We start from the raw sequence: 14512 nt of genomic DNA on the forward strand, positions 1-14512 counted from the left end.
ACCTGTCTCACATACCATGAAGCATGGGGATTAAGAACCTGTCTCACCTACTGTGAAGCATGGTGATTAACAACCTGTCTCACCTACCGTGAAGCATGGTGATTAAAGGAGTAGTAAAGGCAAAATGCATAGACCTGTTTTAAGGTTAGTTATGATCATATTCAATGGTTCAGATCAAAACGTTGACCAAACTAGCACTTTTGAGAAAGTCTGATAATTGCTCTACCACCGTCTTGGTCATACAATGGATGGGCACCTTGAAAAATCATTAAAAAAAACATACAAAACACACAAACTCTCAATTTCAAAGACAAGAAACTCACCGAGGTGTTAATTGGCGTTCTGACATATAATTTGCCATAAAGTAAGATTCTAGTTCATCTGGAAAGTTTTTTTTAAATATTTAGCATAGACTATTTAGTCGCAGCACATACGTGTGTAAACGTCCACACACTAGGTAGCCTAGCAACATAAACAATAACAATAGCTACCGTAAGTAGTTCTGCTTCCTGAATCCCCTCTTCAGATTGATCTACACATCTACAACGGTCGCTTCAATACAAGTCAATGGATTTCATAAAATTATCAATAAAACCCTACAGGATTCATACTTTGCGGCGAATTTGATGTCAGAACACCAACAGACACCAATTACCCCCTCGGTGAGCTTCTTGTCTTTGAAAAACATGTTTTTGAAAGATTTTTCAAGGTGCCCACCCACATCCATTGTATGACCTAAACGGTGGTAGAGCAATTATCAGACTTTCTCAAAAGTGCTAGTTTTGTCAACGTTTTGATCTGAACCATTGTATATGATCATAAGTAACCTTAAAACAGGGCTAAACATGCATTTTCCCTTTACTACTCCTTTAAGAACTTGTCTCACCTACCGTGAAGCATGGTGATTAACAATCTGTCTCACCTACTGTGAAGCATGGTGATGAGGAACTTGTCTCACCTACCGGGAAGCATAGTGATTAACAACCTGTCTCGCCAGCTCTCCCAAAGTGTATTGTTTTATCCAGTTTTTTCCACTTGTATACCATATCTCCGCGCTTAAAATCGCGCACTAACATTGGCGGTATCCAATAATTAGATCTTTGGATCCGACGTTTGGACCTCGAGCCCCAAGTCTAGATCGAACAGCTACGTTGCTGCGGCTAGCCAGCCCTAGCCAGCTCCCGACTGGGATAGCCCATTAGCCAACAGGGTACAGCCGTCCCCTGCCTTTCCAGTACCAACCCAACACACCGGAGGCCTTGTCCTGCTCCCAGTAGATCGCGTGAGTATTACCAGCGCTACTAGGTAAGTAGCCCCCACTCTCCCGGCTAGCACTGCTAGGTAAGCAGCCCTCACTACCCCTGCTAGCACTGCTAAGTAAGTAGCCCTACCTCCCAGTTAGCATTACTACGTAAATAGCACTCCCTCTCCCCGCTAGCATCGCAGGTTCATTGCTCTTTTCCAGTTTTATCCACCTGCATACCATACCTCCATGATCAAAGTTGCGCATAAACATTGGTGGTACCTGAGAGTCCGACGTCTGGATCTCAAGGTCTGTTGTCTTTGGTTTTCGTTTGTTTTACAGTTTGCTGAGCGGGATTTACAAGCCAGCAGCTGAGCCTTGCTTTTAGCAAGTAGATTGGGTTGGTTGTCTTCAGGTTTTCGTTTGTCTTACAGCTTGCTGAGCGTTGTTTTGCTCAAGCCAGCAGCTGAGCCTTGCTTTTAGCAAATAGATTGGTGGTTCTTATCCTCTTATTTTAATTCCACAATTATTTTAACGAGTCTTGCGTTGGAAGGTAGGATCTCTACTCTACACTCTATACACCAAGCCGAACATTTCCTGGACTCACTGGTACCCGACCCAGACGTCGGCGTTCTGCCTCCCACTGCTCCACCGTCCGCGGCATCCGGGGGTGGGGATGTGGATTTTGGTTTCCTCCTGGGTGAGGAGTCCTGGCCCATACTCGGAGCCAGACCCAAGCATTTAAGCTCCACTCCTTGGACCACTGTTAGGAGGAAACGAGGAAGGGAAACCTCCAGGGTCCTCTCCCAACCCTCTGACGACGACACCCTCCAGCTGAGGAATAGTTTTGCTCCGCTGGCCGAGCCTGTATCCAAGAGGTCCAAGGATACTAGCAGCATCAGCTCCTCGGTCTGGCTCCCTGCTGCTGGGGCTCATTTCACACCCTGCTCTACTCAGTACCATACCAGTCCTCCGCAGCCCATCCACACCTCTCTGGTTGGCGAGCAGCAAAATAGCCAGGCTAATCAGCCTGCTTCCTGGCCTGAGCACAGTCCAGTCCACCGAGGGGACCCCCGGCTCCCACCCTCTGCCGCTTGGCCTTCAGGTGTGAGGCAGCCAAGGAGGCCCCCTAAGCCCAGTGGGCCCACCGCTAATCCCGCCCCCCCATCTGTGCTCGTCATCGGATCATCCATGGTGCGCCATGTAGTGGTCCCGAAAGCCTGGACCTGCTGCTTCCCAGGAGCTAAGGTCTCGGACATCAGGACTGTTGTCCCATCACTCCTCGCGGATTATCCCCAGGCCTCATCCATCATCATCCAACAACAAATGACAACAAGCTCCAGCAATCTAAGCGGCTGAAGGAGGATTTCAAGGCCCTGATCTCCACTGCTCAGGCGTCAGGAAAGACCTGCATCATCTCTGGCCCGTTCTCCTCTCCCCGGTATGGTGATGCCAAATATAGTAGGATCCGTCAGCTCCACATCTGGCTGAAAGGCTACTGCTGCCAGTTGAAGCTTCCCTTCATAGATAATTTCACCACTTTCTTGAACCACTCGGACCTCTTCGCCAGGGACGGCCTTCATCCTAGCAGGTCAGGTGCCCGTCTGCTCAGTATGAATATGGACCTGACGCTGAGATCATCCAGCGTCTGATGTGGGGTTAGCCCGACCCGTCTCAACCACCCTACTGCCAAACATAAACCTAATGTCTTGCTTTTTGTTTTAATGCTTTTAATGTCTCATGTAAAGCACCTTGAATTGCCCTGTGGCTGAAATGTGCTATATAAATAAACTTGCCTTGCCTTGCCTTGCCTTGCCTCCTGTACCCACGGGTCGGGCTACATCAGCTCCATCTCACCAGCGCCCCATCACCATAGACCTGGATTCCCTGCCCCTCACTGAGACCTGGCATAGCGACGTTTATATTTTTATAAACAAATTTTGCCCACCTGAATATGCCATTCAGCGAATTATCTCCCACCGCACACCTATTACCATAAGGAAACAGTCAGGTGGATCTAATATGAAAAACCTGATATCCGTTCCAGTGAATATACCATCCAGGCCTACTAGTCAGGCGAGCCAGCCCTTTTCTCCGGAAGCTATTTCAATGGCGATCCTGAATGTCAGGTCCCTACCAAGCAAAACTTTTCTCATTAATGATCTTACAGTGTATATGTGAACATAAATTAGACTGTATGTTCCTAACTGAAACCTAGCTAAATATAAATGGACCAGCAGCCCTCATTGAAGCCTCTCCTCCTAACTACAGCTTTTTTCAATCTATCAGAAGTGGGAAAAAAAGTGGAGGAACAGCCACCATAGCTACAGATGCCCTCAGCTGCAGGACCATCTCCTTCGATGATTTTGCCTCTTTTGAATACCACGCTATTGTCTTAAAAAGCCAGCCCCCAGTTCTGGCAGTAACCTTGTATAGGCCTCCCAAACAATGCCCTGCCTTCTCTACAGAATTTTCAGAACTCCTGTCCATCATCCATACAAATTATGATAAGATTATCATCATTGGAGATTTCAACATACACGTGGACACTGAGGCGGACTCGAAAGCCAGGGACTTTATCAACCTCCTAAACTCCATGGATTTTACCCAACATATCACTGAGCCAACCCACAACCGCGGCCACACCCTTGATCTAGTGATTACTAAGGGCCTGACTATCACTGTCTTCTTTATTAGTGACCTCGCTCTCTCCGACCATTTCTGTATCTTCTTCACTGCATTGGTTCCTAAAGTCAAAAGTAGTACTGGGCGCTTTATCAAGAAACGTTATCTTACCTTCGCAGTAGCCGATAGTTTTAGAGAAATAATGACCACAAACAATTTGTTATGTTATGTTATGTTATTTTTATTTATAATGCGCCCCCCAACCAACTGTTACATCAGCCCGGGGCGCAGTTTATCAACTCCAGAAGTGGGGCCATTAGGAACTATTGAAGACCACCTTTAACACCAGAGTAAGGGCAGCCTTGGATTCTGTAGCACCTATTAAACTGAAAAGGATCACAGCCAATAATAAAGCTCCATGGCGAAATGAGGAAACAAACAACTAAAGAGAACCTGCAGACGTTCTGAGCGTATATGGAGAAAAACCAAGCTACAGGTCCACCATGATATTCTCAAAGAACATCTCTCTGCCTTTAATAAAGCAATAAGAAATGCAAGGAAAGACCACTTCTCAAAATGTATATCTATCAACCGAAATAATTCAAGGGTGCTCTTCTCAACAATTGATAGCCTAATAAACCCTGCAATAAAAACACCTGATAACCTGCTCTCTACCTCCAAATGTGAGGAATTTGCAGCTTACTTCAGAGATAAGATTATGAATATTAGGAGGAATATCACCCAGGAAAGGCCATGCATCCCGTTCACAGATCCTCTCCCTCCATGTAATGGACATATGAGCTTGTTTACACTGATGGACACAGAAATGTTGAGAAAAGTAGTATCCAAACTCAAATCCTCATAATGCCTGCTGGATCCCATCCCCACCGATTTTTTCCAAACTATTTTTGACTCTGTATCCTATGACATTTTATCCATTGTTAATGACTCCCTATCTACAGGTGTCTTCCCACCAATACTTAAAACTGCTTTGGTGAGACCCGTACTGAAGAAAAACAACTTAGACACTTCAGTTAGCAATTTTAGACCATTCTCCAAACTTCCCTTTTTGAGTAAAATTCTGGGAAAAAATGTTTTCAAACAGATTCATGATTTCCTAGCTACAAGTTGTACCCTTGACCTTTTCCAGTCCGGCTTTTGTGCCCATCATAGCACAGAGACGGCATTAGTCAAAGGTGTAAATGACCTCAGAATTAATGCTGACTCCAAAGAGCTCTCTGTTCTCGTCCTCCTGGACCTGAGTGCAGCCTTTGATATTATAGATCATGCAATCCTCATCGAAAGACTGGAGAAGTGGGTTGGCCTCTCTGGTCCAGTCCTAAATTGGCTTAAGACCTATCTAACCGGTCATGATTTCTTCATTGCCCTCGGTGAATATAGCTCAGGAAAGATCCCTATGACCTGTGGGGTGCCCCAAGGATCGATCCTAGGACCTCTACTCTTCAGCCTGTACATGCTGCCCCTTGGCAGTGTCATCAGGAGGCACAACATTAGCTACCATAGCTACGCATATGATACCCAACTCTATATTTCTGTAACACCCAGTAACTGCAGCTTGGTTCACTGCCTTGTCAAGTGTATTACGGATATAAATGTATGGATGTCACATAATTTCCTCCAACTAAACCAGGACAAAACAGAAGTACTGATCATTGGAGAAAAAGCTGAAAGAGAGAAACTATCTGCACACTTAAAAACTCTGGAAATTGACACCAATTGCCAGGCTAAAAACCTAGGTGTCATACTTGACTCAGATCTTAATTTCCACATCTTTTTACCACCTAAGGAACATTGCCAAGGTGCAACCCTTTCTCTCTCAGGCTGACACCGAAAGATTAATGCATGCTTTCATCACAAACAGGCTGGACTACAGCAATGCTCTACTATCAGGCCTACCAAAGAAAGCAATCTCTAAGCTACAAATAATACAGAATGCTGCAGCACGAGTCCTCACTAAGACTAGATGAAGGGCACACATCACACCAGCCTTAAAATCACTACACTGGTTACCAGTCAACTCTAGAATAGACTTTAAAATACTAGTCTATAAATCTCTCCACAGTCACTTACCAGAATATATTTCAGACATGCTTGTTAAGTACATGCCCAACAGACCACTCAGATCCACAGATACTGAACTTTTAACAGTTCCAAAAGCCAGGACCAAGAAACATGGAGAGGCAGCTTTTAGTTTCTATGCCCCCAACCTCTGGAACACCCTACCGGAGTGCCTAAGAAGGGCCGAAACAACGGAGGTCTTCAAGCGAGACTTCAAGACGTACCTTTTCGACCTAGCCTACAATCACTATCTACTGTAGGACCTTGAGATACAGAAAGGCAGCCTCAAACCTACCTGTGAATCCTCTGTATACATTGGTGTTTATCCTGCTATGCACAGTATGTATATCAAGTAGTGTACAGAAGCTGGTTACCCTGAAACAGGCTTGTTCTGTTCTGACAGCTTTGTTGCTTCAATGGCTCAGTGTGCTACTAACAGTTTTCTGCCTCCCCTAGTGCCTCTCTCTCTCCCTCCTATCTTCTAACCAGGTCCAGTGGATGCCCTACTGTCGCCCGCAGACCACCCTGAGTAGGGATAGATACCTCTGTGTCAGCTGTGGATGTCGTAGTCCAGGTCCAGTGGATGCCCCACTGTCCCCAGCAGACCTCCCGGAGTCCGATAGATACCCCTGTGTCTGCTGTGGTTGTCGTAGCATGTCTGTAGGATGTCCTCTCTCCTATGATGCTTTTTTAGCCTCTCTTACTCTGAAATGTAATTTAATGTAATGTATTGCTTTATAAATGTTCTTAGCTGGTAGACAAACATACTCCTGGAGCTTGCTCGATCGCCTTGTTGAGAGGGGTCAGGGAAGAATTTTTACAGCTCACTTATCTGGCCCCCGGGTGATTACTGTTTTTTTTGCTTCCCTCTGGAATATGTAGAGAGTGGGTCGTATGCCCACCTCCCTTGTTCTCTGTAAAGCGCATTGTGTTGCCTCTGGGTATGAAATGCGCTATACAAATAAAGCTTTGATTGATTGATTAACAACCTGTCTCACCTACCGTGAAGCATGGGGATTAAGAACTTGTCTCATGGAGACCTGGAAGTCTGACAAAAAATGTAGGATGTTCAAATGATTATGGTCCTGAAATCAGAGGCTTAGTAGCTAAATGTTCCACCACTGAGTAGCAGGTTATTAACCTTCTCTAGACCACACCTTCTACACTTCTATTAGTCTAGATGGAAATTGGGGTCCACGCGCACCCCCCGGATTTTTTTATGCCACCTGATTTTTCTTTATCCTTAAAGTGTCTATTTTCAGAATCTGCCAGGTAACAAGCTGAAATAATGTCCCAAAGGCTTCATTTTTAACCCTCTATGGCACCTAACCCAAACCCAAAAAATCTAAATATGATATAGAAAGTGGCATAACTTTTGAAGTAAACAACATACAAAGACAAAATAATAAATTTTCCCATACAATTCTGACCCCAGGGGCCGGTTGCACAAAACACCTTAAGTTAATATTTTCCCTTAAGTTCTGACTTAAGATTTCCTTAAAATAAAATCTGATGCACAAACACGTTTAAGTATTCCCCTTATGGTTTCCTTAAGATGTCCCTCAAGTATTTAAGGTTTTCTACTTATCTTGGTCTGATACTTAAAGTCGCACTGAAACGGATGTTTGAGATCATCTAACTTCCGTAGTTTGACGTATTTCCGACGCAAACAAGCTATGAGGGTGGGACATATGTTTAGAGGAATTTGATTGGAACATTGACAAGTGGACGGGTTTTAAGAAAAGATTTGATAGAAGGATAGCGTTGATTGACGGGTGGATGTCGTGAGATTATTGACCTAAAATCTAAGGTACCTGTTGTCGTCATTACACGTGACCGAAAACTACCGTTTTCCAGGAAGTAAGAAATTATATACTTTGATATAAGATTACAACAAAAGTAGAATTTTGTAAAAAATTGTTTGCATACTTCGTTGAATAGATGAACACTATGACCAATTATGTGAACCAAAATGGGACAGAATGCTTTTTTCATTTCAGTGCGACTTTAAGGAGTCCCTTAAAGTCCGTTAGGTGTTGCACAAAAGACCTTAGCAAGCAAAATGAGGGAAAAAACCTAAGGGACCTCTACCCCAACCTTAGCTAAGCCACATGGCTGCATTTATGAACATAAACAATGGAAATCGCGTCCCAAGAAGAGTGTTCTGCGACAGGGAGAACCCACTAGACAGTGAGGAGCAACTGATATTTCATTACACATTTGATCGACAGTCCATTTTTTTACTCACAGCCTCGCAGGACGTTCCAGTGTAGTGTTGTGACAGATAGCCGGTCACGTGCAAGCAAACCAATGGTCACCATGGAAACTACAATTTTACTGCTGTAAAATCTCTTTCCTTGTATGAAAACCCTTAACGTTTCTCCTTAGCTCAGGAAACCTTGTAAGGGATTCTGTGCAACACCCTTAAGTAATTCCCTTCACTAAGGGGAAATTAACCATAAAGGGTCATACTTAAGGGGAAAACCTAAAATGTTTTGTGCAACCGGCCCCAGGAGTTTAATGGAATGGTTATTTTCGACATTTGACAACATATTGACTCTATTTCTGGACCAAAACAGAAAAAAATGGCCAAAAATGTGTGTATGACCAACTATCTTTTCATTTTCTAAAGCGCATAGGGTGCATTTTTTCACCACCTGTTATTTCTTTATCATTCAAGTGTCTATTTTAAGATTATATTGGGTACCAAGCTGAAATAATGTAAAAAATGTTTTATTTTTAACCCTTTAGTCATCTAAAGGGTTAAATGGTGTGATGGTAGTAAGATGGATGGAGTGGTTTGATGGTAGTGAGATGGGTGGAGTGGTTTGATGGTAGTGAGATGGGTGGAGTGGTTTGATGGAAGTGAGATGGGTGGAGTGGTTTGATGGTAGTGAGATGGGTGGAGAGGTTTGATGGTAGTGAGATGGGTGGAGGGTGGTGTGATGGTAGTGAGATGGGTAGAGGGTGGTTTGATGGTAGTGAGGTGGGTGCAGGTTGGTGTGATAGTAGTGAGATGGGTGGAGGATGTGATGGTAGTGAGATGGGTGGAGGGTGTGATGGTAGTGAGATGGGTGGAGGGTGGTTTGATGGTAGTGAGATGGGTGGAGTGGTTTGATGGTAGTGAGGTGGGTGGAGGGTGTGATGGTAGAGAGATGGGTGGAGGGTGGTTTGATGGTAGTGAGATGGGTGGAGTGATTTGATGGTAGTGAGGTGGGTGGAGGGTGGTGTGATGGTAGTGAGATGGGTGGAGTGATTTGATGGTAGTGAGATGGGTGGAGGGTGTGATGGTAGTGAGATGGGTGGAGGGTGGTTTGATGGTAGTGAGATGGGTAGAGGGTGGTTTGATGGTAGTGAGATGGGTGGAGTGGTTTGATGGTAGTGAGATGGGTGGAGGATGTGATGGTAGTGAGATGGGTGGAGGGTGTGATGGTAGTGAGATGGGTGGAGGGTGGTTTGATGGTAGTGAGGTGGGTGGAGGGTGGTTTGATGGTAGTGAGATGGGTAGAGGGTGGTTTGATGGTAGTGAGGTGGGTGCAGGTTGGTGTGATAGTAGTGAGATGGGTGGAGGATGTGATGGTAGTGAGATGGGTGGAGGGTGGTTTGATGGTAGTGAGATGGGTGGAGTGATTTGATGGTAGTGAGGTGGGTGGAGGGTGGTGTGATGGTAGTGAGATGGGTGGAGGGTGTGATGGTAGTGAGGTGGGTGGAGGGTGGTGTGATGGTAGTGAGATGGGTGGAGTGGTTTGATGGTAGTGAGATGGGTGGAGTGGTTTGATGGTAGTGAGATGGGTGGAGGGTGTGATGGTAGTGAGATGGGTGGAGGGTGTGTTGGTAGTGAGATGGGTGGAGGGTGGTTTGATGGTAGTGAGATGGGTGGAGGGTGGTGTGATGGTAGTGAGATGGGTGGAGTGGTTTGATGGTAGTGAGATGGGTGGAGTGATTTGATGGTAGTGAGATGGGTGGAGGGTGTGATGGTAGTGAGATGGGTGGAGGGTGGTGTGATGGTAGTGAGATGGGTGGAGGGTGTGATGGTAGTGAGATGGGTGGAGGGTGATGGTAGTGAGATGGGTGGAAGGTGGTATGATGGTAGTGAGATGGGTGGAGGGTGATGGTAGTGAGGTGGGTGCAGGTTGGTGTGATAGTAGTGAGAAGGGTGGAGGGTGTGATGGTAGTGAGATGGGTGGAGGGTGTGATGGTAGTGAGATGGGTGGAGGGTGGTTTGATGGTAGTGAGATGGGTAGAGGGTGGTTTGATGGTAGTGAGATGGGTGGAGGGTGGTGTGATGGTAGTGAGATGGGTGGAGTGGTTTGATGGTAGTGAGATGGGTGGAGGGTGGTGTGATGGTAGTGAGATGGGTGGAGGATGTGATGGTAGTGAGATGGGTGGAGGGTGTGATGGTAGTGAGATGGGTGGAGGGTGGTTTGATGGTAGTGAGATGGGTGGAGGGCGGTGTGATGGTAGAAAGTGCCAGTTTCTCCTGGAAAAGACGTTTTTGCCGTTCTTCCGACTGGATTCGGCAAAGGTTTGCTGAACGCTCATTGGCTGAAGGTGTTTGTCTGTCAAGGCAAGTACCCCCTCCTACATAATCGCTCTCTATGGGGCGAAGGCCAGACTGATATTGTGGAGCGAAGCAGTGAGCTCGCTAGATCGGGATGGTCATACCAGGCTACCTAGTACTGTCTCCTCACAGCAAGAAGGTCTCCGGGCCTTTCTGTGTGGTGTTTGCATGTTCTCCCCATGCTCGCAAGGGTTTCCCCCATAAAGAACCCAGTATGAACAACATGCAGAAGAAAAAATTGCTGACGCTGTCTGTCCCTGGTGAAGACGGACAAGAGCACTTGGTTGGTCCCCGGGCGCGGCTCATGCACGCTGCCTACTGTCTGCTCCCAGCTGCCCTTGGGGGAAGGACATTGGGATGGGTCAAGAGCAGGAGAAGAATTTCATCGGTGGATGCTCCAGTCAGTTTGTGTGTGTGTGTCTTGGCATTGCCACCTCCTTACACCATGTGATGTGTGTTCACTGTGTGACAAATAAAGATGTTTGCTCTTGTTTTGTACCTTGCAATGAACTAGGTCAAGGAACAAAAAACAAGAACTTTTTCTTGTTCTATTTTTATCTATTGTCGCTGCTTTGTTTTGTGTAAAGGGCACCGTGTGTAGGAGTCTGTGTTTGTGTTACATTCGGACTGCACACAAAGCTCTATATACACATATGATAAATGATTGAGCACCATCAATATTTTCATAGCCTGTTTAGTGACTGTGAAATATATAGTTTGCTTTATTTTCATTTTCCCTGTGAACATTTGGTCTCACTCCTAGTCTGGGTGTACAGGACAGGTGAAGCACTAACGTACTGTAGATGACAGTTCCATGGAGGGATGGCATCATGCCTTCGTTGGGTTGGTAGGCGCCGCCCACCTGACCATCTGGAGGTTCATTGATGCCCTGCGGAGGCAGCAGAACCTGAGGAGGGATGAACTGAAGGAGTCGGATGAGGAGGAGGAGTTCCTGGCTGCCCCTGGAGGAGGACAGCTGGGATGGGATAAATGCACCGCACAATTTCCACCGGTGACACAAAAATTGCATGTGTGTGTGCTGTGTGCCAACTTAAGTCGCCCTCTCACTTGTGTGTAATGTGTCACTTTGTGGTAAAAAAAAATAAAGACCCCCCCTCTCGGGTCCTGTAGTTATTATTATTATAGCAGCCAGGGGCAGCCCAGGGGTCACCATCAATGCCCTCACTCCAGGGAACGTGAGGCAGTCACCTCCATACACCCCCCAGTCACCTCCATACACCCCCCAGTCACCTCCATACACCCCCCAGTCACATCCATACACCCCCCAGTCACCTCCATACACCCCCCAGTCACCTCCATACACCCCCCAGTCACATCCATACACCCCCCAGTCACATCCATACACCCCCCAGTCACCTCCTTACACCCCCTCAGTCACCTCCATACACCCCCCAGTCACATCCATACACCCCCCAGTCACCTCCATACACCCCCCAGTCACCTCCATACACCCCTTCCCAGTCACATCCATACACCCCCCCAGTCACATCCATACACCCCCCCGTCACATCCATACACCCCCCAGTCACCTCCATACACCCATTCCCAGTCACCTCCATACACCCATTCCCAGTCACCTCCATACACCCATTCCCAGTCACATCCATACACCCCCCCAGTCACATCCATACACCCCCCAGCCACCTCCATACACCCCCCAGTCACATCCATACACCCCCCAGTCACATCCATACACCCCCCAGTCACCTCCATACACCCCCCAGTCACCTCCATACACCCCCCAGTCACCTCCATACACCCCCAGTCACCTCCATACACCCCCCCAGTCACCTCCATACACCCCCCCAGTCACATCCATACACCCCCCAGTCACATCCATACACCCCCCAGTCACCTCCATACACCCCCCCAGTCACCTCCATACACCCCCCAGTCACCTCCATACACCCCCCCAGTCACCTCCATACACCCCCCAGTCACCACCATACACCCCCCAGTCACCTCCATACACCCCCCAGTCACCACCATACACCACCATACACCCCCCCAGTCACCTCCATACAACCCCCCAGTCACCTCCATACACCCCTTCCCAGTCACATCCATACACCCCCCCAGTCACATCCATACACCCCCCAGTCACCTCCATACACCCCTTCCCAGTCACCTCCATACACCCCTTCCCAGTCACCTCCATACACCCCTTCCCAGTCACCTCCATACACCCCTTCCCAGTCACATCCATACACCCCCCCAGTCACATCCATACACCCCCCAGTCACCTCCATACACCCCCCAGTCACCTCCATACACCCCCCAGTCACATCCATACACCCCCCAGTCACATCCATACACCCCCCAGTCACCCCCCAGTCACCTCCATACACCCCCAGTCACCTCCATACACCCCCCCAGTCACATCCATACAGCCCCCAGTCACATCCATACACCCCCCAGTCACCTCCATACACCCCCCCAGTCACCTCCATACACCCCCCCAGTCACCTCCATACACCCCCCCAGTCACCTCCATACACCCCCCAGTCACCACCATACACCCCCCAGTCACCTCCATACACCCCCCAGTCACCACCATACACCCCCCAGTCACCACCATACACCCCCCCAGTCACCTCCATACAACCCCCCAGTCACCTCCATACACCCCCCAGTCATCTCCATACACCCCCCCCAGTCACATCCATACACCCCCCCCAGTCACCTCCATACACCCCCCAGTCACCTCCATACACCCCCCAATCACCTCCATACACCCCTTCCCAGTCACCTCCATACAAACCCCCAGTCACCTACACTACATACAAACCCCAGTCACCTCCATACACCCCCCAGTCACCTCCATACACCCCCCAGTCACATCCATACACCCTCCAGTCACAACCATATGTAACCAGGTGATAAGCTCGACAACGCCACCTTTTTTATACACGAGGTGAGGTCCTCGGGACTACAGTGACACAAGTTCAACCATGGACAGCCAGAGACGCGTTTCCAACAAAGAGCACAAGTTTATTTACAGCTGGAAATGTGGAAAAGAGCTAACTCCTAAAATCAGGGTAACATACATATTTATTACAAGTTATAAATAAAAAGGGAACAACTTTAATAAAACTACTAACAGGCCTGAACACCTGAGGGCTAGGGGGGTTTGGCGAGCCTAGGAGAGGGTGAGCCACCAATGTCGGGGGTAGACTAAGAGGGCTGAGCCCAGGGGGTGCAATACTTCACACACACTAGTGTAGGAACAGCAAGCCACAGCAACCTTACTTCAACCACAGCAAAATGGGGTGTAAACATGCAGTGCAGTGTGGGAGGGGAAAACTGACTAACCCACCGACTGGTGACGCTCCACTCTACTGTGGCCTGGGGGGGTTCACAGGGGAGGCCCTCTAAGAAATAAATGCCAGTTAGTTAACAAACAATGAATAACTAATTTGATAAAACCAAAACCAGTATAGGCAAAACAGCAGCCAGCCTGAGACCACTTGGCAGTAGTGTTGGATGGCTACCAAACAGTACCAGCAAAGCCAGGGCACCAAAAGCTGACACTGGCAGACACACTGGTGAAAGACATAAAAACATACAAAGTTAGAACCACCTCAGCTGCCCCACCAACATAACTCTCAATTTGACCAGATGTAATTACCCACAGTGGAGTGGCGGCAATCAGTCATACAGGAAATCCCATGAGGGGGGTCAGAGAGGAGCTACAGTACAGAGAGAGCACAGTGGGCAAACATTAGCAAAGAAAACAAACTCAGAAAACATTAAAATGTCCTGTAAGCTATACCTCCATCTACCTACCTACCATCAACGCCGCGAACACTGGTGCTGGGGAGAGGTCCTAACCAGGTGGAGGCTACACAAGGCTACCCATTACCCTCTATTTATAGGCACCTGTGGGCTCCTCCAATTAGGCCAAGGGAAATTGGTACAGGGGGCGGGGTTTCTACCAATGCTGCACTCAGCCCATACATGAACTTCCTGGGGGAGTGGCTATC

This window comes from Borostomias antarcticus (genome assembly GCF_949987555.1).
Source record: "Borostomias antarcticus genome assembly, chromosome: 19".
NCBI classification, from domain to species: Eukaryota; Metazoa; Chordata; class Actinopteri; order Stomiiformes; family Stomiidae; genus Borostomias; species Borostomias antarcticus.